The sequence below is a fragment of the Cricetulus griseus genome, chromosome 3 (assembly GCF_003668045.3).
Source record: "Cricetulus griseus strain 17A/GY chromosome 3, alternate assembly CriGri-PICRH-1.0, whole genome shotgun sequence".
Classification (NCBI taxonomy): domain Eukaryota; kingdom Metazoa; phylum Chordata; class Mammalia; order Rodentia; family Cricetidae; genus Cricetulus; species Cricetulus griseus.
Genome location: NC_048596.1, coordinates 245,476,851 through 245,500,601, shown reverse-complemented (window position 1 = coordinate 245,500,601; position 23,751 = coordinate 245,476,851). Strand labels below are relative to the sequence as shown.

At 43.9% G+C, this 23,751-nt stretch overlaps 1 protein-coding gene across 5 annotated transcripts in view; it reads left to right on the top strand.

Annotated features, from left to right (window-relative positions):
- The window catches only part of Carmil1 (capping protein regulator and myosin 1 linker 1), a 278,033-nt gene that overhangs the window by 83,451 nt on the left and 170,831 nt on the right, over positions 1-23,751 (top strand). The gene's annotated exons all lie outside the window — the stretch shown is intronic.

Genomic DNA, 23,751 nt, shown 5'->3' with positions numbered 1-23,751 from the left:
TTATTTGTCAGAAACAAACTTGAAATTGGATGTCAAAATTGGAAAATGAGCTTTGAGCTTTGTTTACTACTTGGCCCCCTTCAAAGGGACTTGGTAGTTTAGTGGCATGACTATTTGTGTTTATGAAGACTTCCTATGGGAACTCTTTTGTTTATTTTGTTTAGTTAAGATTATTTAATTTTATGTTATCTCATCTGTCTGTGGCTACCCAGGTGCAGTGCCTGTAGGGACCAGAAGAGGGCGACAGATCCCCTATAACTGGAGTTGGCTATGGTTGTTAGCTGCTGTGTAGGTGCTGGGAACCAACTCTGGTCTTCAGCAAGAACAGTTTTCTTTTCTTTTCTTTTCTTTTCTTTTCTTTTCTTTTCTTTTCTTTTTGTCCCCTTTTAAAAAATTTAAATTAGAAACAAGCTTGTTTTACATGTCAATTCTAGTTCCCTCTCCCTCCCCTCCTTCCCTGCCCCCCACCAACCCCCATCCCAACCCCTTTCTGCTCCCCTGGGAGGGTGAGGCCTTCCATGGGGGAGTCTTCAAAGTCTGTCATATCATTTGGAGCAGGACTTAGACCCTCCCCACTGTGTCTAGGCTGAGAGAGTATCCCTCTATGTGGAGGAGGCTCCCAAAGTCCACTCGTGTACTAGGAATAAATACTGATCCACTACCAGAGGCCTCATAGATTAACCAGACCTCCAAACTGACATCCTCATTCAGAGGGTCTGGAACAGTTCTATGCTGGTTTCCCAGCTATCAGTCTGGGGTCCATGAGCTTCCCCTTGTTCAGGTCAGCTGTTCCTGTGGGTTTCTCCAGCCTGGTCTTGACCCCTTTGCTCATCACTCCTCCCTCTCTGCAACTGGATTCCAGAGTTCAGCTCAGTGTTTAGCTGTGGGTGTCTGCTTCTGCTTCCATCAGCCACTGGATGGAGGCACTAGGATGGCATATAAGGTGGTCATCAATCTCATTATTGAAGAAAGGCATTTAAGGTAGCCTCTCTACTATTGCTTAGATTGTTAGTTGGGGTCAACCTTATAGATCTCTGGACATTTCCCTAGTGTCAGATTTCTCTTTAAACCTATAATGGCTCCCTCTATTATGGTATCTTTTTTCTTGCTCTCTTCTATTTTTCCCCGACTCAATCTTCCTGCTCCCTTATATCCTCCTCTCCCCTCCTCTTCTCCCCTTCTTCTTCTCCCAACTCTCGCTCTCCTCCCCCCATGCTCCCAATTAGCTCAGGAGATCTTGTCCCTTTCCCCTTCTCTGGGGGACCATGTATGTTTCTCTTAGGGTCCTCCTTGTTTCCTAGCGTCTCTGGAGGTATGATAATCCTTTACTCTATGTCTCAAACCCATATATGAGTGAGTAAATACCATGTTTGTCTTTTTGTGACTGGTTACCTCACTCAGGATGGTTTCTTCTAGTTCCATCCATTTGCTTTCGAATTTCTAGATTCCATTGTTTTTTTTTTTTTTTTTTTCCCTCTGAGTAGTACTCTGTTGTGTAAATGTACCACATTTTCTTCATCCATTCTTCAGTTGAGGGGCATCTAGGTTGCTTCCAGGTTCTGGCTATTACAAATAATGCTGTTATGAACATGAGCTTCCCCTTGTTCAGGTCAGCTGTTCCTGTGGGTTTCTCCAGCCTGGTCTTGACCCCATGAGCTTCCCCTTGTTGGCCAGATGTCTTTGTTGTATGAATGTGCATCCTTTGGGTATATGCCTAACAGTGGAATTGCTGGATCTTGTGGTAAACTGATACCCATTTTCTTGAGGATCAGCCATACTGATTTCCAAAGTGGCTGTATGAGTTTGCACTCCCACTGCAACACTGTTGGGCCATTTCTTTAGTCCTGGATTGTGGTTTTCAAGGATGAAGTAACCAGGTCATAATGCTGGGCCTAATTGTTTTAACTATTCATCCCTACATTTAGCTGAGTTCTCATAGACTTGAGTACTCTGTTTGGAGTACTTGGGAGTACATGTTTACATGTACCAATAATAGAGAATTAGCCATATTTATTTACTTGGCTAATACCCAATGAGCTTACGGGGTTTGGTTATGATAGACTCATGGATCCATGCTGTTTTCTTGAATAAACTGATGCATGACTGTTTTATCTGGATGTTTAGATTAGTGAGCTCTGCTGTGGTGGATAGTCCCATCAACAGTCAGATTAGCAGGGCTTTGTCATCTGCTTTTGAATTTTCTAGGATAGATTCTTGGGGTCTGTGGATTATTCTGGGCCTTAGAGTCTATTTACTGTTCATGAATACTTCTGTCTAATCATGGGGACAAAGGGGAGATGTGCTTCAGGCTGACTGGATGCTTCTTGGCAGGTTTGGTAATGCAGGCAATGCAATTAATCTTGACTTTTCAAAACAAGGCTGCAGATGGTCTTTGGGTTGCTTCTGTGTTTGGCTCTTGCTTTCCTGCCAGTGTGGTTGATGCTCCCTTTGGGTATATCAGGCAGGCGTGAGTCCACAGGCATAGAAAGAGTGTGATTCACCTTGGAAATTTGGTATGGGCAGTAGCCTGGTAATCAGCACATTTAATTACATTGCCAATCACATGAATGATCTGCAATTTCAAAATACCCTGGTGCAAATTAAGGATACAACATTTTATTTTGATATCTATAGTGTAGTATCTGTTACTGAATTTGTTAAGGTAGTTTAGGGGTAGGAAGTGAAAAACGGAAACAAATGCCCAGGCACCCACTTCCTGGATTAATAGAAGGCAAGCATAAGGCACAGCCCACAGTGAATGCTGTGTAAACTCTGGTCATTGTTACTGATTGATTGTTTTTTTTTTTTTTTTTTTACCTGTCAGAATTTGCATGGAACTAGCAGGTAACAGGTGGGAATCCTCCTGTAGCATACCTCCGAGTCACTAGCAGTACACTGCATGTTAATATTATTCTATTATCCAATAACTGTTCAGATTTAAGGGAAGTTTGAAGTGCTTCTAGGTGCAAGTCTGCATTTGAAAAAATACTAGTTATGCTGGTTGTGGTGGCACATGCCTACACTCATAGGACTAACACCTTAGGAAAAGGAGGCAGGATTCTCTCAAGTTTGAGCTCAGCCTGATCTATATAGTAAGTTTCAGGTCAGACAATAACGCATGGTAAGACGAATGAACAACTAAACAAAAGAAAACTATTAGCTATGAACTGGGGACGGGGCAGATTTAGTGTTTGGACCATGGCTTTTCTTTCAGTCTCCAGAACAGTGATTCTGAGGAATCTGCACAGAGATGTAAGAGTTGACAGCAGAATCCACTGAACACAGAAGCTATTGAACACTGTGGGCAGAGTTCCTATTTCATAAGGCAGGTGATTTCTGTGAGTTCGAGGCCATCCTGATTTTTGAAATTTTGTATGGGAATTTTCACATGCACAAATAAGGGAGTCATAATCATCATTGTCATCATCAGCTACCATCCTATGAATTGCAGAAGTTTCTGGGGAGATGACTGTCTGTGAAGTCATCTTACGCTGTGCAAGCGTCAGACCTTAAGGTCAGATCCCCACCAGGTAGGTAAGAGCCAGACATGGTGCACACATCTGAAATCCTAGCACTAGGAAGGCAGAGTTGGGGGAGCCCTGCTTTCCTGGTAACATTTCACTCATTTCTTTGAGCCATTCTGGAGATTTACCTGTGGAAGGCAGAACACCATAAGGGTAAGGGAGGGCACGGGAGTGGCCTGTTTTTTGGTGGCAATGACTTCTAGGCCAAATGGGCCAGCTCTCTGTGGGGGTGGTAGTGGTGAATTTATAATTACAACCAGATATTGACAGTACTGGAACAAGACTTCAGGGGGAACAGCATTTATTTGTGCATTTCGGGGAAATGGGGACGAGTCAGCAGGTGTGACAGTCGCCCTTGTTCCCAGTGGGCAGTGGCTCCAGGACTGGTTGTGTACTGGCCAATGGCTTTCACTTTGAATACCTTTTGGAGTAAAGAAAAGACAAGAGCCAGGCAGTGGTAATACACACCTTTAATTCCAACCCTCAGGAGACAGAGGCAGGCAGATCTCTGTAAGTTCAAGGCCAGCCTGGACTATAGAGAGAGTTCTGGGACAGCTAGGACTACACAGGGAAACCCTGTCTTGAAAAACCAGAGAGAGAGAGGGGGGGGAGGGAGAGAGAGGGAGAGAGGGAGAGGGTGGGGGTGGCAAGACTAGCTGGGGGGAACCGTCAGAAGGAAGACAGGAAGGACTTTGAACAGATGGGCAGGTGGGTGTCCAAGGTTTCCCTTTTGAGCTCCCTGGTGAGCCTTAAAACTTGTCAGAACCTGTGTCTGCCTGCAGGTGAGACGCTGGGTGTTTGAAGCCTTTTTGATGAAAGAACGTTTTGTTTTTCCAATGTTGAGGATGAAACTCGGGGTCTCATGTATGTAGGGAAAGGGCTCTGCCATGTAGCAAATCCCTAAACCTGGATGAAGCATTGTTTTTAAGAGTCAGAAGTGTGTAAAATCCACTTTACAGGTAACTTCTTTGTTTTGTCTAGAACTCCGAGGCTGTAAGCTTGGGAAAGCTGCTTCTGGTGGTGTCTGTCTGAATTGAAATAGTGGAACATCCTTGATGAAAATGAAGGCTTCATTGTCCTAACTTCTGTCTACCTAGCAATGACCACTCATGGGTTAGTTTCTACTCAGTATGCTGTGAGCTCCCCTCTTCTACCCCACTGCACACCCCATATCCCTGCTTGCACCGCCAACAGTACCCAGATGCTTCCTCATGTGGGATCTGTGATGCCACTGGGCTTCTCTGACTAGGAACAGGCTGCCTTGAATCTACACGCGAGGATTCAACAACTGTCAATGGAAAAGCATTATCTGTGTGGAGCCGGGACAGACTGATTTTCTTGTCCTGGTTCCCTGTACTAGTGCACTGTATACAAACTATTTACATAGCCTTTCTATATTATGCCAGGCATTGCAAGTGAGCCTGAGATGGTTTAGTATGCAGGAGGATGTGCACAGTTTATATGCAAATGCCATGCACTCAGTGTAGAGGGCTTGAGCATTCAGAAGCATGGATTTGGTACCCCAAGGTGTTCTAAAATAAATCCCCTGGGATATGTAGGGGGACATCTGAAATGTCAGCAGTTTTTTTTCAAGAGACACTGAGTTGACTTCAAAGGAACCCGTCCTTCATTGTCTCCCTAAACGTTTAGAAATTATGGAGCTGTCCATCATATGTTTTTATAACTGCAAATCCTCTTTATGTCAGAAATCCCTCTGCAAAATGATAGTTGCTTGAGGTTTTAGTCAGATTGGAAGCCGTTTATCAAATCTTTCCTTCTAAAATGGAATAATCACTGGAGTTGATTATGTGAAAAGGGGACGAATATATATGCATATTTGTACATATATACTTAATTCTAGGCAGTGGGAAAAACAAGTCATCATGGACAAGAGTGCAGTTAATTCTTTCTCCATGCAGTGACTGGAGCCTAGGAGGGCAGGGCACTGGTGCTGGTGTGGGCCACAGCAAGGAGGAGTAGTTCTGTGATAATTACAACAGGGATGTCGCCTCCTCAGGACAGACTTTAAGCATTAAGAATTAGCATGCAGACCCTGAATTTCTTGTGCAGAAAAATTCTCCACGTGGCAGGAGATAGTTGAGTTACATTGTCAGGAAATATTCCCTTATAAACAAGAGGTTGGCTTATAGCGTGTACGCTCTTCTGGTGGCAGTTGCCTATATCAAAAGAGGACAAACCTAGGCCTGGTGAGGGAGTCCTGTGACCCCCCAAGAGTTTGAAGGCAGAATCAGGAGGATTGTGAGATTAAAATCAGCAAAACACGGCCCCATGTAAAAGCAAGCAAACAAACAACTTTAGAATATTGCAAAGGCAGAGAAGCAATATTCTTCTCTGATAGGAGTCATTGGTACAGGACACTCATTGCCCGATTACTTGTTGATATCTCCTTCTCCCATACTGGAGCTGGCTTTATTAGTATATGTTTGTACATTTGTTACCAGGCTTCCCTTAAACGTCTGTATATGCTGTTACTAAATCTGCCAATTTTTCTAAACCAAGTTTTTGGTTTTTTTTTTGTTTGTTTTGTTTTGTTTTGTTTTGTTTTTGTTTTTCCTTTTGGGGGACTGGTTGAGGGTGTGTGATGTATTTAGCACAGCTCCAGAGATGGACCTGACTCTGGCATCGAGGGAAAGAAGAAAAGACAAGCATATAGACACATGTAAAGAAAGAAGAGCTGGGGTAAGAGTTGGTGGGCTAGGCTCTCTGATGGAGATGCTGCAGCACCCTGGAAGTGCAGTGTGTTTATTACAGACAGCTGAACAGAGGGGCGGGACACTACATAGAGCCAAACCAGGCCGAACAAGGAGGCAGCTTTAGCCCATCTCCAAGCCGTCTGTAGGGGGAGCGGTCGTTTGGGTCCTGAGTATGGGGCAGGGGAGCTACGGTGGACATTTCCTACATACACTGTCAATATCCACACTTGGACCAGAGGAAGGTTTGTCATTCCACTGAGTCTTACCCAGAGATAGGTGGGGGGACACTGTCATTTTCCCATGGTACTCTCTGCTCTAAGGATCAAACCCAGAATTATTGTAGGGCACATGGTCTACCACTGAGTTACTCTCCAGCCCCAGCTTTTACTAATTTGATTTGAAAGCTAAAGGAACTCTGATGGTGTATTTTATAAGAGATAGTGATTTGTATCACACAAGGAATGTGACTATTCATTGATAGTCATTAATGATTTGGAAATATTTTAGTAATAATTTACTCTCATGTCGTTTAATTAGGGCAGGTGGCTGGTGAGCTTTCCTAAAGTCCTGGTTTCTCCCTGGTCACCTTTCCAGGGATCAGTGGTTGTTACAGTGCACACTTCAGTGTGGGGCCCAACTCAGAACTATCAGAAGATACAGGGATACTAGTCTGCAAGGGAAAGAGATGCTGATGAGGTCTGATGATGCTGATTGTTCTCATTTCCATTCTACCATTGCTTCCACTTGCACTGTACTGTTGTGATCTGGAAATTGACTTTCCCTTCAATTGCCTTGTTGGATATCACTAACGATTTGCTACATGTTATAGAAGCCATTAGGCATGTGGTTGTCTGTGTAAGACAGTTGGATTGATAATTTTATTTAAGTTAGTATTTCCCCTGGTGCATAAGCTACACATGGACCTGGAGGCTTCCATACAGAGGAGCAGAGCAGAGCAGGTGCCATTGACTCAGGAAGACTTGCCCACCGTTACACAGTTAGCTAGCCAGTGTACAGTGAGGGATGCTGATGAGTTTCGCAGCCAGTTCCCAAAGGTGCCAGGTGGCACCACTGTGTGGGACCTGGCACATTAACCTTGGCGCAAGAAACTGTGTTTCTTTTTTGAGTCTAGTTTTTGATCAGTAGTCCTATGTATGATTGTTACACAGTTGTCTTTGCTGTTGTAGTTGAATGATGCTTTTGGGAGAAAAATAGGGAGGAGGACTTTCTTGTTAATTTCCCTTTTCTTTTCCATGTATTTGTCTTGTTTTTTAATTATGAGTTGTTTCAAACACAGAAAAGCTAGTTGTCCCTCTGTTCATCCACATAGGACCACACAGTTTCTGTCATCTGCATTTCATTTAACGTATCTGTTCGAGCCTCTGTCATTAGCCAGTGTTTGGGGAGGTGTTGACAGAGCAGGAGGCTTGGTGCTTATCGCCCCTGGAACCTGAAACTTCGTCACATGGCTCACTTCCTCTTCTAGCAGTGACAGTGATGATTATGATGAGGTTGGCAGCAAAGCCGACTAAAGTTCTACTAACTCATTTACTAACTGCTATGGCTCAGAAGTGGAAACCGAGGCCCAGAGGGGATAAATTGATCCATACAGTATCATACATAGTGAAAGTGGAGTAAAAAATCTGGTAATCACTTGGACACACCCCTCCCACACCCTCTTTTTATAAAGATCTGGAGTTAGTATTTTCCATGTTTCTTTCTCTGTATCTTTTGTTGTCTAAGTTTACCAACATATTATTACACAAACAAACCAAAAGGGGAATTGAGACCTCAAGGGCATGGTAGTGCATACCACTGAGGGGCAGAGGCTGAAGAATTAGGAGTTCAAGGCTGATCTTGGCCACACATAGTATTTGAGGCTAGCCTCGGCTACATTAAAGCCTGTCTCAAACAAACAAGTATACCATAAAACCTCCAAAGGGACTAGGAGTCTCCTCAGATGATGGGTAGATGAAGGTCTGTGCACTCTTGTTCCCTAGTCCATTGTCTAGGTGTGGTGGCTCCTGCCTGTCACCCCAGTTATCTAAGAGACCAGGTTAGTAAGGTTACACTGAGTTTGAAGCCAACTTCAGTTATACAGTTAGTTCGGCCTAGCCCAGGCTACTGTGTGAGAACCTGTTTCCAAACACTAAAATTAGGATGTGCTGTGTTGGGAAGGAGATAGGAAGAACTAATTTCCTGAGAAGGGTTACAGGATGCTGAAACAAGCAGCCACAGAGACACCTTTAGTCATTGTTGGTGGAATACACAGTGAAGAACTTTCCTATATCCAGAACTTTTCTACATTGCTGGTCAACGGCAAAACCACTGGAAAAGGGGACACTTCTTCCTTCAGGTTTCCTGGCTCCTTTGGCCCTGGTAACATTTTTGTTTTGTTTTTAAATCCAAGTTAAAGAACTATTTTTAGCTGACGCTCATGGAGTCCATATTTTGATCAGAATATAAGACTGTTACCTGAAGGATGTGTCTTCTAGTAAAATGCATAATACTAGGCAGCTGGCAATGTTTAAATCATATCTATATCTATATCTAATCTCTATCTCTATCTATCTATCTATCTATCTATCTATCTATCTATCTATCTATCTATCTATCTATATCTTTGTTCTCCTGAGTGTTGGGATTGCAGGTGTGCATGGCTGTTGCTTTTTGTATTTTGAGTCACTGACTTGTGTAGCGTAACAGGAAGTTTTGGCTAGCATTGGTCTAAAGGTGCAGTTACAGAAGACCGCCGGAGGCAGGGAACAGGGGCACCATGGAGCAGTTTCCAATGAAGTGGGGCTAAGGAAGTGGAAAGGAGCTTCTGCTGAGGGGAAGCCTTTTCTCCTTGCTTCTGTAGGTGGATGGTCATCCATAGGGGTCCCTGTGACTTCTTATATCACAGGCCTTAAATGTGACTTCTGTACCTTCCCCATCGGCAGGACTTTCCTATGCTTTCTAAGGCAGCATGCAAGCTTTTCCTATTGGAGATCTGTTCTTTCCAGGCCACGAAAAGAGCTGCCGCATTGCCTATGGGGTTTCTTCCCAGGAAAAATTAATATCAATTCCTATGAGCTGGAGTTGAATCCCCTGGGTCATTTCTACCTCCCCAGTATTGGGCTTACAGGAACACACTACCTCCCCAGGCTTTGTACTGCCTCCCCGGCCCCCAATCTATTCTTTTCCTTTCCCTTTTATTTTCTCTTTCTTCTCATTATAACTTCATAAACCATACTGTAAACATATCAAATAGTAGAAAAAAAAAAGCAAACCACATTTTCAAAAGTCCTTATTGTATCAGAGAATTATAGAGGTGAATGAGTCTTTACTAGAGGCAAACCATCTTGAGGAAATAAATAAGCAGATAGCATACTTTATGCTAAGGTGGTTGCAGTCATCTATCATGGTAACCTTAACCTCCACTCTCAGTATTCGGGATGAACTCAGGTCCTTGGGCATGTCAGGCAGGTGCTCTGTAGCTGAGTGACATCCCAGCCTGCTTGTTAACAGCCTTCCTCATCAGGAAGGTTTTTGTTCATTTGCTTGTTTGTGGGTTTTTTTGGTTTGTTTGTTTGTTTTGAGATAGAGTTTCTCTGTGTGACTCTACCTGTCCTGGAATTCACTGTGTAGACCAGGCTGGACTTGAATTCACAGAGATCCACCTGCCTCTGCCTTCCAAGTACTGGGATTAAAGGCATGCATCACCATGCACAGCAAGGAAGTACTTACTCTGAATGCCCAGATTGGCTGAGCCATAGGTGTTCTGGGGATGACCTGGTCAACTCTGCATGTATACTGGTTCAGAAGGACAAGTGGACATTTTCTGGCTGGTGTATGGGAGGGCAGAGATGAGAGTTTCTCTCTCTGGTGGCCAGTCCTGTGTCTTCATGACAGGAAGCTATTTACTTTTAGCATTCCTGGCTCTGGCTGATGCCCACTTTTCGTGAACAACCTTTGAGATGGAGGAGGATGCCATTGGCACCTCGGGGGAGGTGGCTATGGAAGTGAGAATAGTTAGGCCACAAGAAGTGTACCACTCAGATGAAGTATGCTTGCAGTCAAGCTTGGTGAAGGATAGAGCCGCTTTTCTACTCAGTGATGTGCCTCACACAGCTGGTATTTACTGAATCTTTATTGCTGATGTGGTTCTTTGGTGAAAGCCCTTACATGAACCCTCATTTAATGTTCATACCACTCATATGGTAGCTACTATTCTGTGTGGATTTATAGGTACAGATATGAGGTGTGAGGGCCTTGGGTCATTCACCCCAGTCATGCAGCTAGTGAACAGTGAGGCAGGCCCAGACATGTCTGTCCTGGGAGTTTTGAGCCATCCACCTGCAATTATGCCTATGGAGATGACCTGACTTGCAGAAATCATGTGCTGTGTCTTGGCAGCTCCAGGTGTGGCCACAGTGGCTATTGCTTTGTCTCCAGATCTGTCTTGACCGCAGAACTTCCACGGGAACCTGTGCTGCTTTAGCACAGTGTGGTGCACTCCAGCTCAGTCCAGCATCGTCAGGGAAAGAGCAGGAAGGCTCAGGAAGGAGAGTCCATCCCAGTGCTCTCTATGCCAGTTCTGGGGCCTGGAAGGCCAACAAGGGTCTTCCTGGTCAGTCTTCACACCATGGAGGTTTCCCGTGGAATGAGAGTGACATTTCTTAGTATAAAGATGGAATTTTGACTTACTTCTTTCATTTTAAGTAAATGCTTTGCCTCACTTATACCTCATCCCTTCCCCAGGATTAGGACTGGAAAGTTTTTGGATGGACTCCCAACCCTCTTAACTTATTAAGTCAGAGACATACATACTATAAGCTCAGGCTGTCCTAAAACGCAACTCTGTAGTTCAGTGTAGCCAAGGACTCACTGCACTCTTCCAGCTCCAGCTTTCTGAGTGCTGGGATTCCAAGTGTGAACTACCGGTCCTGCCTTTAATAACAAGGGTCTCTTATGGAGATCAAGCCCAGAGCCTAGGATATGCTAGGCAAGTGTTCTACCACTTAGCTACATTCCCTACTGAATCCCTATTATGTTCTTTTAAAAAAATGTCTGAGTTGGGGAGTTAGTAAAACTACTTTATAAAAGAATATGAATAGTGGCCATCAAAGTAATTGGCCAAGTGATGTCATGACAGCATTGTCTGTAGGTAACCTGTAGTATATAAAATAATAGAGTCCAGAAAGTTGTTTCAGTGTTGAAAACTCATTCTTCATCAACATCTTCACTGTCCTTAGGAAACATGTGTAAAGTCACTGTACAGAGTTGGCATTTGGCATTATGCCAAGGTAGTGACAGCTTGACTGTCTGCTCAGTCAGAGAAGCCCTGGTTAGGTGCACTCTAGAGACCAGGCTAGATAAATGAGGAGCCAGCCTCAATTCCAAACAACAACAACAACAACAACAACAAGAAAAGTTATTAATTGGCTAAGACCTATGAGATAGTTCTAGTTTGTTTCAATCTGTAATGTCCTTAGTGTAGTTAAGCTTATTTCACAGGAACTAACACTTGAATGATGTTATTGCTATTAATTTTAAAACTAATTATAGTGTGTGTTCACATTCATATGCTGATGTGTTATAGCATGCATGTAGAGGTCAGAGGACATGCTTTTACTCACTAAGGCATCCCACCAGACCAATTTTAAATTAATTTGGAGGCTTATACTTGTTTTTGTTTTAATAAAATATCTGGGTTCTGATTTAATAATTTTGTTTAGGGATTTATTTGATAATTTCAATATTCTCACAATGAGGGAAACTGTATATTTTATACATATATAGAGACGCTTTCCTAATTTTACAGCAACTATAAGCACACAGTACTAAAGCAGGGGCAGCCAGCATTTAGTGGTTCATACAAGATGTAGCATCATGCCTTAGTGGTGTGTGAGTCAGGGACTCAGCTTGTTGGTAAAGTGAGTAATGTGTTTTTTGTTTGTTTGTTTGTTTGTTTTTTCCAGTATCAGTTTTTCTTTGACTTAGTGCCTTCATTCTCAGGGAATTTAACTGATTTCAAAGATGAGTCTAAACTTAATTGAACTGCCTGCCCTATTTACTTCTGGGATGTGCAAGTCAGAGCTGTCAGAAGGGTGAGCCTGTGAGGTTAAAAGGCAAGGGTGGTGACAGCTCATTCTCCAGCTGTCTGGGTAAAGATTATTCCTGAACACTGTTGTTCTGTTCATTGCATCTGTTAGGATTTGTTGGGGGAACAAATGCACCCTGGTATACCAATAAGCACCTCACTGATGGGGCCCCAACCTGGTTACCTAATCCTCCTCCCTTGATTGTGTGTCAGGCATCTTAGCAGACCTCAGCACCATTACTGGGATAGATGTGTGGAAACTTCAAAAGTCCAGCCTAAAGGACACACAGAGGCAGCAACTGTATTTATTGAGCATTTAGCATTTTGAGTCCTGGCTGCCTTTGAACCAGGAGATAAAGGACTTGTATGTAGTTTTCTTTGTCTCTTTTTGAAGTAAGTTTCCTCTTCCTACCTTCCTAAAGCCTCCTTTTCTGATTAAGCTGAGGATACTGTGAAGCAGACTGCTGTTAATCTTCCTCTGCCTGGAATCTTTAAAAGTGAAAAATGCTGAGACTAGCATAGCCCTGTCATTCTCTGTGATCTCCGCGGGGAAATGAGATGCTGATTCTGTGAAGGGCCTGGAACTTAGAGCTGGGAGGATAGCTCTTAAGTTTTTATTTTCTTGTGGCACTTAAGATGTTAACATTGAAGGTCAGGGAAGGAAATCTCATCTGAATGACATTGCCAGAGTGAAGGATGGCCTGTAATATAGTAGAGTCGCACTAGAAAACACCGGAAAAGTGCATCTTAAACCACTTATGTGCAAAACAGGAGACTTTGATGGTAATAAAATAGAACATGTCCTTTTAGAGCTTAAGAGTTTATTTTGTTTGCTTATTCCAGTTTGTGTTTTGTTGCTGTGACGAATACCGGGGCCAAAAGCAACTTGGAGGGGAAGTAATAGCTTTATTTCAGATTACAGCCCCTGCTCAAGTGAAGTCAGTAGAAGCCATCCCTCCCCACTTCCCCTCTTCCTCTCTCCTTCTTTCTACTCACTGTGTAGGTCAGCTGGCCTGAAACTTGCTCTGCGGCCTATGCTGGCCTTAAACTTGTGGCAATTTTCATGCCTTGGCTGAGTTCTAGATGCCATCATTGCTAGTCCTATTTCCCTCAATCCCGTGTTTTTCTCCATTTCTTTTATCACTAGTCATGGATCCATGTCTTATTTGCCTATAATGTGTCTCCACTCTAGGAGAATATATCAGCCACTGGAAGGCAGTGTCTAGTAACATGCAGCCACAGAGTAATTATTTGTTAAATGACTAATCATGGCTCCCAAAGAAAATGGACTAACTAGATCAAGCATGTTGAGGTAAATACTTTGTTTTTTGTTTGTTTGCCCCACCCTGGTGACACTAAAGAAGGAGGAGTCACTTACCTCTCCTGCTCCCCACTCAGAAGACAGGAAGAGGCACAGGTAGACAGAGACAGTGCTGATGCAGAGTTGATGCAGAAGCCCTGAAATTGCGGGAAGAATCTTAGTGGCTGTAAAAGAGGAATGATGATTATTGTTCCCTGAGCAAAACACTTCTCTACATAGCTGCTGCTCTGAGGAAGAAAAATTATGCTAGTGAAAAAAAAAATTACCCCTTCTCCCATTAGTATGCCTTTCCATACACCTAACTTGCTTTCTTTGTGGCTTTGAGATGAAGTTTCTCTATGTAGTTCTGGCTGACCTGGGATTTGCCATGTAGTCCAGAATACCCTCATACTTTGTATTCTATAGGCTTTTATCTCTTGAGTGCAAACATGCTTGACTCTGTGCCCTGGTTGTAAAAGATGGCCTATGTAGTATTTAAATCATCTACTAATTGTCACCAGAATAATACATGATAATTTTATATTTCCTATAAAATCTTCCTCATTGGGATCCTGACCCATCCTTTATATTCCATTCACTTCCATGAGCAGACATCTGCAAGCCTTTATTAAAGTGGATTTCCCTGAACATTCATCCTTTGCTGGAAATGACACCCCAGCCTCTGGGCAATGCAGAAGACTAGTGCTGTTTCATTGGTCCTTGAACACAGTAGGCAATGGGCAGATAGTCCATTGACACCCCCGTATGTCTTCTCTGCTAGTTTCCTTTGCTTGTTTCTCTTCCTTGGACAGCTAGTAGATATGTTTGAAGAGGGCAGAGGTAAGTTGGAAACAGCAGATTTTCTGGCCTTTTCCTTATGGAATATGATTATTAACTCAGAAGGATGTATTAGTTACATGGCAGACAGTAGATGATGTTAGACAGAACTCAGATTTTATAATTAGATTCACAGGGCCTGGAGAGATGGCTCAGTGGGAGAGAGAGAGAGAGAGAAAGAGAGAGAGAGAGAGAGAGAGAGAGAGAGAGAGAGAGAGAGAGAGAGAGAGAGAACACCGGAGTTCAATTCTCAACCGACATGGCAACTCATAGCTGTCTAGAAGCTGCAGGGATCTGACCCCCAGCAGGACTGCACACCCCAGATATGCATTCAGGCAAAATACTCTCATACACATAAAATAAAAATAATCAGAATCACAGATGTAGTAACTTTCCCCCTTCTAGAAGCTAGAATTTTTGCTGCTGGAAATGAGGCAAGGAAGAAAGGTAAGAGTTCCCGAGGCAGAGATGAAAGTGGGCCTTGTGCCAGGTACCTTGGGGGCACTGAGTGAAGAGGACACAGCCCGTTCCTGCTGTCACACACACTATGGTCTGGTATGTTGGCAGATATGAGGTACACAATCCCAGCAATTCAGATTGTTCTGTAAAAGTAGGACGGGAGCCTGGGAGACCCGAGGCTCAGGTTCTTCTTTAGAGTTATCCTTTAGGCTGGAAAGAGGGAAGATGGGGTGGGAAGGGAATCACTGGAAGGGGAAGCATTTAAAAGCAGGGTGTGGTGTAGTAAGCCTGCAACCCCCATGCTCTGTAAACTAAGGTCAGGGTGACTGGAGTTGAGGAACTCAAGACCTACCTAGGTAACATAAATTTGATCATGAACTCTGCAAGAGGAATTTTAGTTGAGCTGTAGGAGAGAAGCCAATTTTGAATAGCAGAGTAGTGATTTTGTACCAAAACCTTAGACTGAGTATATTAAGTTGTGTTAAAAGGGGAAGGAAGCTGAAGGGGGCCCGCAAGAGCTGTGCAGTGTAAATGGAAGTGCTCCGTGGAAGGGAAGCCATATTTTATTTATGGCTCGGCAATCCTGTGAAGGTAGGCAAGATGTCCTAAGCTCTTATGATGGCATAGCCATGTCTCCATTCCTGGAGGAGGAGGAGGAGGAGGAGAAGGAGGAGGCAGAAAGTAGGATGCCTGAAGGTAGTTGGGGAGATGGCTGACAGCTGAACAGTTGACTATTGTCTTTGAAGCTATAGGTTTGAACCCAAGCATCTTGACAAATAAACTGAAAGGCAATCTTAGAGGTGGGCAGTTTGAAGTAATAACCAGCCCAAGCTAAAGTGTGGTGGGATGGCTAAGGCGGTCTAGGGATAGGAAGATCACATGGCTGAAGTCCACATTTTGAACACTGTGTTTATTCTTGTGGCAGCCTTACCGAGGTGTGCAGTGTGACTCTTAGTTCTCCAATCAGGAAAACAGGGCACAAAGATACAGCTTCCTAAAGTCCCATGATCGGAAGGTTTTGCAGTGAGTCAGAATTTATACTAGGGTGATTCATATTCAGGAAATAGTATTCTATGCGAATGGAGGCACTATCATTCCGGGTGACAGAAGTGTGACTGTGTAGGAAGAATGGGACCAGGTCTTGGTACCACATGTGAAGTCAGTTGAAAGAATTTAGGAAACTTCCTGGTCTTTAATGCCTCAACTGTGTTAATCCCCCCATAGCAAAGGTGGTTAGGTAGATAATGAGTGGGCGTTATCAGAGGAATTTAACTTGGTCTGGATCCTACCCCATCATTCCTTGTTGCTGGCTGCCACCACACCCCCTCTCTCCATGTTTTTCTTCTCTGGAATTAGTGCATATTCTCACTCCTCTGCCTCTGTTTTATAATAATATTAAGCAGAGTCCAGCCCTATGACACTTTAAAGGAAGGCCTATTTCTGACTGTGTGTCACTACTAGAACACTGTAATTAAACCATTGTGCTACTCTTCTGTCTTTAAAAACGTCATTAAAAATCACATGCTAGATTACAGAATTTTGTATCACTTGGTATTTTAAAAAGAGGATATAATGCATAATTACATGAAGAACTGACTGACATGGTGGTTCACTCCTGTAATATGAGTACTCAAGAAGAGGAGACAGGACAATTGTGGTAGTTTGAGGACGGCCTTGTGTACATAGCAAATTCTATGCCAGGCAGTGTTATATTGAGAGAACCTGTCTATTAAAGTAAACAAAAAAAGCATCCAACATCAGTAATGTTTTGAAGTAGCACATGTTCACCTGTGAGGGAAGGTTCAGTTGGTTTGTTTCCTTCATGCTTGACTTCTTCCAGCTTGCAGTAATGGGATAGCAGGAAGAATGGAACGATTATGTCTGACAAGCCGTGTGTAAACATTCCATTTCTGTGTAAGCAGAAATAACCAGGCGGGAAGAAAGGATTTGCACAGGTGTTAGAGCACAAAGCCTTTGCTGGCGCCAGGCACCAGAATAGAAGCTGACCTCAGCGGCTTCTTGTCCCTTTCTGCAGGATTGGGGACCACAGGAGGGAGTGACATCCTTATAGCAAACATTTACCACCAGGGGCCTGTTATTCCTAGAAGTCCACATACACCAAGGGCAGGGAAACCCAGAGAGGGCCTAAGCAATGGGCCCAGAATTTTGGAATGTAACTTAGAAACTGGTTTTAACACTTACGTTCATTCACTTAATTCATTCATGAATAGCAGTATCTCACAGTGCAGCCCAGACTGGCCTTGTACTCATGGCCTGTTTTTCCCCCAGTACTGGGATTACAGGCAAATCCAATCTCTCTCTCTCTCTCTCTCTCTCTCTCTCTCTCCCTCTCTCTCTCTCTCTCTTAACTAAGCTGATATAATTAGTGTATTTTTAAATAAAAAAGATTTATATGTTATGTGAGTGTCTGAGTGAGTACATGTATGTACTATGTGTATGCATTACCTGTGTAGGCCAAAAGAGGGCATCAGATTCCCCTGGACCTGGAGTTACAGGCATTTGTGAGCTGCTCAATGTGGGTGCTGAGATAGCTCAGGAGTTAAGAGCACTTGCTGCTCTTCTGGAGACATTAGAACTTATTCACATTCGGGTCACCCAACTAACTTATTCACTCAGGCAAAATCTAATGCCTCTCCCCTCAGTTTCATTACATTATGGTTACAGAATACACTTAATTGTAACAATATAAACAGACTCTGTAACATGTCCCATATAACATAATTCCTTTCCACACCTCATTTAACTCTCACAGCTCTATGAAATACAGATACTATTTTAAAATTCCCAATTAAATTTTTGTGTGTGCAGTGTGTGTGTGTGTGTGTGTGTGTGTGTGTGTGTGTGTGTGTGCGCGTGTGCGCACACCCACGCATGTGCAGGCCACAAGTTGATGCCAGGTATCTTCCTCCATTGCTCTCTACTGTACATATTGGGTCAGGGTCTCTCACTTGAGCCCAGAGCTCACTTACCCAGCTCGAGTGGCTAGTCAGTTTGTTCTATGGCTCCCCCATCTCCATCTTCTAAGCACTGGGATCTCAAGTTGGCTGCTGTGCCTTCCTGGCATTTAACTCCATTCTTCATGCTTTTACTTTATGGCAGATACTTTACCCACTTTGACACCTCCCCAGCCCTTATTCCTTTGTTTGTTTGTTTTTCCAATGTTTGTTTTGAGACAGGTTCTCACTATGTAGTATAGAGTGGCTTCAAAGTCACTGATCTTCCTGTTTCAGCCTTTTTGAGGCTGAGATTATAGGTTTGTGCCACCATACCAGGTTTATTGCTATTGGTCACAGAGGAAGACACTGAGGCACAGCGAAGGTTTAGTATTTGTCCCAAGGTCATAGAAATAGTAAATATGGAAGCTGGAGTCACAGTCAGGTACTTCGAAACCCAGCATGCCCATCAGATGGCTTATACCTGCCTCTGACTCTGGCTCCAGGGCATCTGGCACCCTCGTTTAGCCTCCTTGTGCACTTGAACTTATATTACATACTCCATGTGGACACACACACAAATACACATAATTAAACATTTTTTTAACGCAAGGGATGATATATTGGACAATCTTGCTATGGTCATATACCAATAAAACTGAACCAGGCGTGGTGGTGCATCCTTTAATCCCAGCATTCTGGAGGCAGAGGCAGGCAGGCAGATCTTTGTGAGTTCAAGGCCAACCTGGTCTACAAGGTGAGTTCCAGGACAGCCAGGGTTGTTATGTTCCAAGGGTCCTGAGTTCAATTCCCAGCAACCACATGGTGGTTCACAACCATCCTTTATGATATCTGGTGCCCTCTGCTGTGTAGATATACATAGAAGCAGAATGTTGTATACATAATAAATAAATAAAATCTTTAATTTAAAAAAAAGTATGATGCTGGACACAGGGTCACAGACACACTACACTATTTAAATTCAGTTAAAATTCAACTTACAGTATGACTATAATGAAATTAAGCTGAGAGTCGAGGTGTCTAGATTTAATCTGGGTGAATAAGCTAGCTGGGTGACCCAACTATGAATAAGTTGGAATATTGCTGGGAGAGCAGCAAATGATCTCAAGCGCTAAGCCATCTCATAGGATAGTTCACAACTGCCTTAGGAGGTAGGAAACTTGCAAACTCAAGGCCAAACTGGGCAACATAGCAAGTCTCCCTCTCATAAAACTAAAAAATAAACCAAATAAACATCATTCTCTACCACACTCCACAAAAGAGACAGGTGTATGCTTTTGCCACTGGGACTATAGTTTGTGAACCCTGTGCCAGGCTGTATTGTATAGTGAGAAACACTAGTAGTGACGGTAGAACCCACACTTGCTAGCCAGGAATGCTGCTTCTGTTTTAAAAGGGACTGGGGACCTGGGGTGGCCCTACCTTGAAGCATTTCTGATGTTCCTTTTGGGTAAAGTGTCCTCTTGCCTCAGCTAACGCTTGTGGCTACTGTGGCTGTGTGTGTTGCTAAGAGGCTTAAAACGAGAAGCGAGGTTCTAGTCTCTCAACCCATGTGACCTTGCAGGAGTCTCTCATTATCTGTCACTCAGCATTCTCCACAGTGGTGGCCACAAATCTCATCACTTGCTCATGCCCCTTACTCAGGTGTGTGTGGTGGATCACAGAGGGCTTGTCCTTAAGGAGCTGAGGAAATGGCTCCTATCATTTTGTTTGTTTGAAATTTACAGGATGTATTGGGCTATAAGATCCTCTTCAATGATCAGCATGCCACCTGCATGAGCATGGATTTAGGGAATGAAGTTAAAATGGTAACATTTATTAGTGTTCAAGGAGTGTGTTCCAAAGTCCATCTCAGACTGCACCACCCCTTTAAGAAAATGTAGGCATTGCTGCGGAGCTGTGTGCTTTAACAGTGTGCAGAGGTTTTAGAAGACACTGCAGTGTGAGACTTTGCATTTGGAATTCCTTTAGAAGCAAAGGGGCTGGTGCTTGCCTTTCAGTGAAGATCAGATGAGATTCACTCAAGTTGGCACTGTGGGGTACGCCCTAAGTGTCTGTGGAAGTCTTACAGAGTGGCTGGAGGGCAGTGATGGCTTTGCTCCTGGTGAGCATACACACACCCTCAATATTCCATTCCCCTTGTTTCTTACAGTCAAGGTCTTACAGTGTAGCTCAAATCTGGAAGTCACAGTGATCCTTCTGCTTCAGCCCCCCAAGTGTGATTATAGGTGTGAGTTATCATGCTACCTTCCCTTCTCCTCCTCCTCCTACTTTGCAAGAAAATTCTTTCCCTTCAAGGCCAGAATTTGTGTATTGACAGAAAATTTCAGCTTAGGGTTTGCCTTAATATCTTTGTGGGTTTTGTTTTGTTGAGCAAAATTGAGAAAATGGACCTTCTTACCCTTGGGACCTAAAGAAAGTTGATAGAAAAGCTTGTGTTCCATGGGGAAGGGCCTAGGCCTGGCCCAGGATGATGTGGTAGACTTTGGGGAGCCCCTTTTGAGGGCCTTACCCTGCCTGGGGAGTGAAGGGGGGATGGCTAGGGGCAGGTGGGATGTTGGGGGGAGGGGAGGGAGAGGGAGAAGGGATTGACATGTGAAGCAAGGTTGTTCCTAATTTGAACTAATAAAAAAAAAAAAAAGAAAACAAAAAAGAAAAGCTTGTGTTCAGCAAGTGTGTGCTGGGTGCTGGAGCGATACTGCTGTCTAGCTAGCTGTTGTCTCCTCATCAGGGATCCATGGGGGCTGTTTCTGCTTAAGCGCCTGTTGCTTCAGGAGCCTCCTTTCCTCTCTTGACCCTGTCTGCAGCCTCTCATCTGCTGGAGGTGTCAGCTGTGTGGAAGAAAGTGAGAAGATTCCCCGTGCTCAGATTGGAAATGCCCTCAGAAATGACCATGACCATGGAGGTTGTCATTGTCAATGAGGAGGTTTTGGTTGGAGCATGAAGAATTTCTCATAGGCTCCTGTGGTGGAAAATAGGATTCCAGCTGGTGGAGCTGTTAGGAAGGTTGTGGAACTTAGGATGTGGAGCCTCACTTACTGTGAGAGATCTGCTCTGCTTTCTGGCTGCTTCCTGTCTGTGACACAATTCTACCAGCTAGCCACCTCATACTCCTCCCATAGTGCCTTCCCTGCCTTGAGGGACTATAGTACCTTGAACTGTAAACCCAACCAGCCCTCCCTTAAGTTGCTTCTTGTGAGGTGGTCACACCAAGGTTAAAGGGTTACTCTAGCACATCTCTGCACCAGCATGATCCTGGCTGTTTCCATGTGGTGGAATCCATGCCTGTGCTGTAAATCCTCTGAGGCTATACCTTGGGGCAGTTGGAAGCTACATGGATGGGGCTGCTTGGCATGGCTAGAGTCTCAGTAATTGATTGACTCAGTTTGTGCCGATAAAGGAAGAGGTAGTACCTGTAGCTTTCAGTCTTGCATTCAGGTATGAGGACCTGCTGTGCTATCAGATGCTGAAAGATCTGTTCTGCCTCACGCCTACTCTCTTACAAATGTTCTTAGAGCCTCTACATGACTGTGGAGACTGAAGCTGGCTCTCAGAAAGTAGGACCAGCCAGCACAAATCTTTTTGTGACTTGTCTGTCTTCCTTCAAAGCCTGGGCTTCCTCATGGATGTATCCCTTCTCAAACAAATTATTTTGAACTCTGTATAGCCAAAGGATGCTGTATACTTATACAGATGACCTAAATACTTGTAAAAATAGGAAGTCGACATGCCAGACCACAGAATGTGAGCCTGTGAAGTTCCTGGGTGAGGGCAGAATGGTCATTAGAAAATGTCTTCCTCTGACCAATAAATAGTCCTTACTCAGAGGGGAATGTGTGGTTTTGTTTTCTTTTCCATCTCTTTTGTGTTTAAATGACTAATACTATTCAATACCCAGCCTGTGACCTTCAGAAATATTTTGTGATAGCACCCATGGAAGGGGCATGGCAGGAGAGGACCCGCAGTTTGGCCAACCTTGGTGGCTGGTGGAGGGAGGTGTTTATCCCTAAGTGTAGCCACAGGGTAGGAAGACTAGCAATGGCATATGCTGCCCCATTCCAGTTGCTTAAGTATGTGCTTTGAGATTAGTTTTTAAGCCTTATTAATTAGGTGCTCACAGGGGACCTTGTAAATGCTTAATTACCTGTGTGCTCATTGTATAATGATGTCCAAAGGCATGTCTTCATTCCCATTCATGTTTTGCTCACATTTCTCTGTGACTGTATTGCAGATGAAACTCTCTCCTGAAATGGAGGATTTCTTCTGTGATTGGTGTCTGTTGTTTTTCTCAGAAGGCATAAAGAAAACTCAGGAACTACAGAGTGTTCTTCACAGAAGGGTTGGGAAGAAAGGGCTGCATGCAGCAGGTGTAGAAGGCAGAAGAAGAGGTTGGAGCAAGATGGGCAAAGACCTGATAGGAATAGTGGCAGCAGGGGCAGAGAAGGAGGGTCTGGGGGAAGAATGGGAAGACAGTGAGGAGAGATGAAGACTGAGAAGTCAGCATCTAGAACCAGGCAGACAGAGGCAGGTGGTGACAGTGACAGAGACCAAGCTATGACCAGAGAGAACGCAACCTTTTCCTTAGGGTACGACTCATCCCTCTGGCTGGTGCTGATCTGTGTATTTATTTGCTCCATAAGGCTTTAACGTTCTGTGTCCGATCTGTGGTTCCATATGTGCCACTTCCAGAGAAATGTGGCTCTGAAAGGAAGATTGGAATCTGGGGTGAGTGTAGGAAGCACCCCAGAAGTGTAGCCAGAGCATCTGGGGCAGAACTCCAGCTCTGTCTTGTGATGCTGTGCTTGCTGTGGGATACAGCAATACAGTGGGGCAGAGCTGCTCACCACACCTCAGCTGGGAAGCAGAAAGGGAGGTGAAGGATTCAGCACCAGAATGACATGGAAAGCCCATTCCTGCTACACAAGGTGGATAATCTCTATCTGTCCCAGTGTCCTATGCTTAAAATGGGAATATAGATAGTGTTTCTCCCATAACTTAAACGCAGGCACACATTCAGACTGTTCAGTGTATATAACAGGAATTAACTCACCAAAGGATTCAGGTATTGGTACCCTGGCTCTCTCCACTCTTCATGCTTCCTGGCTACCAAGAAGTAGTTACAGGTGTGCTTCACCACATATTCCCTGCTATGCTGTTCTGCCTCTCCACAGGCCCAGAGATGATCTCAAGTGGCCATGGACTGATCTCTGACCCACCAGCCAAAAGAAATGTTTTCTCCTCTTAGGCTGTCTGCATTCCTATGCTTATTCCTCATGACCAGCAATGCTGCCTGCATTTACCTGGGCATTTTTCATGTTACTACTTTTCTTCTTTGCCTGGCCCCCATGAACTGTGATTGACTCATAGCATATAAAATCTTCAAATGATATCTTCAGCTGCCTTCAATCTCAGAACTCAGAGTCGTTTAGAACAGGCCCACTTTTAAAGTCAAGCAGTAAAGGCTTTAGGCAAGAATGGATCCTGAGCATAGCCCCCTTCTCTCTTCCTTAGACTGATCTAGGCCCTAGTGTAGTGGTTCTCAACTTTCCTAATGCTGGTACCCTCTAATACAATCCCTTATGTTGTAGTAACCCCCTACCATAAAATTATTTTTGTTGCTAGCTAGTAACTGTAATTTTTCTACTATTATGAATTGTAATGTAAATATCTGATATATAGGATATCTGATATATGACCCCTGTGACAGGGTGGTTTGACCTCAAAGGGATCAAGACCCACACGTTGAGAACAACTACTCTATCTAGTGCATTCTAGCCAAGCGCTGTATCTCTGGACTGTATCACCCGGAGCTCCTGAAGTCCTGATATGTAGCTTCTAAAATTCTATTCTAGGATTC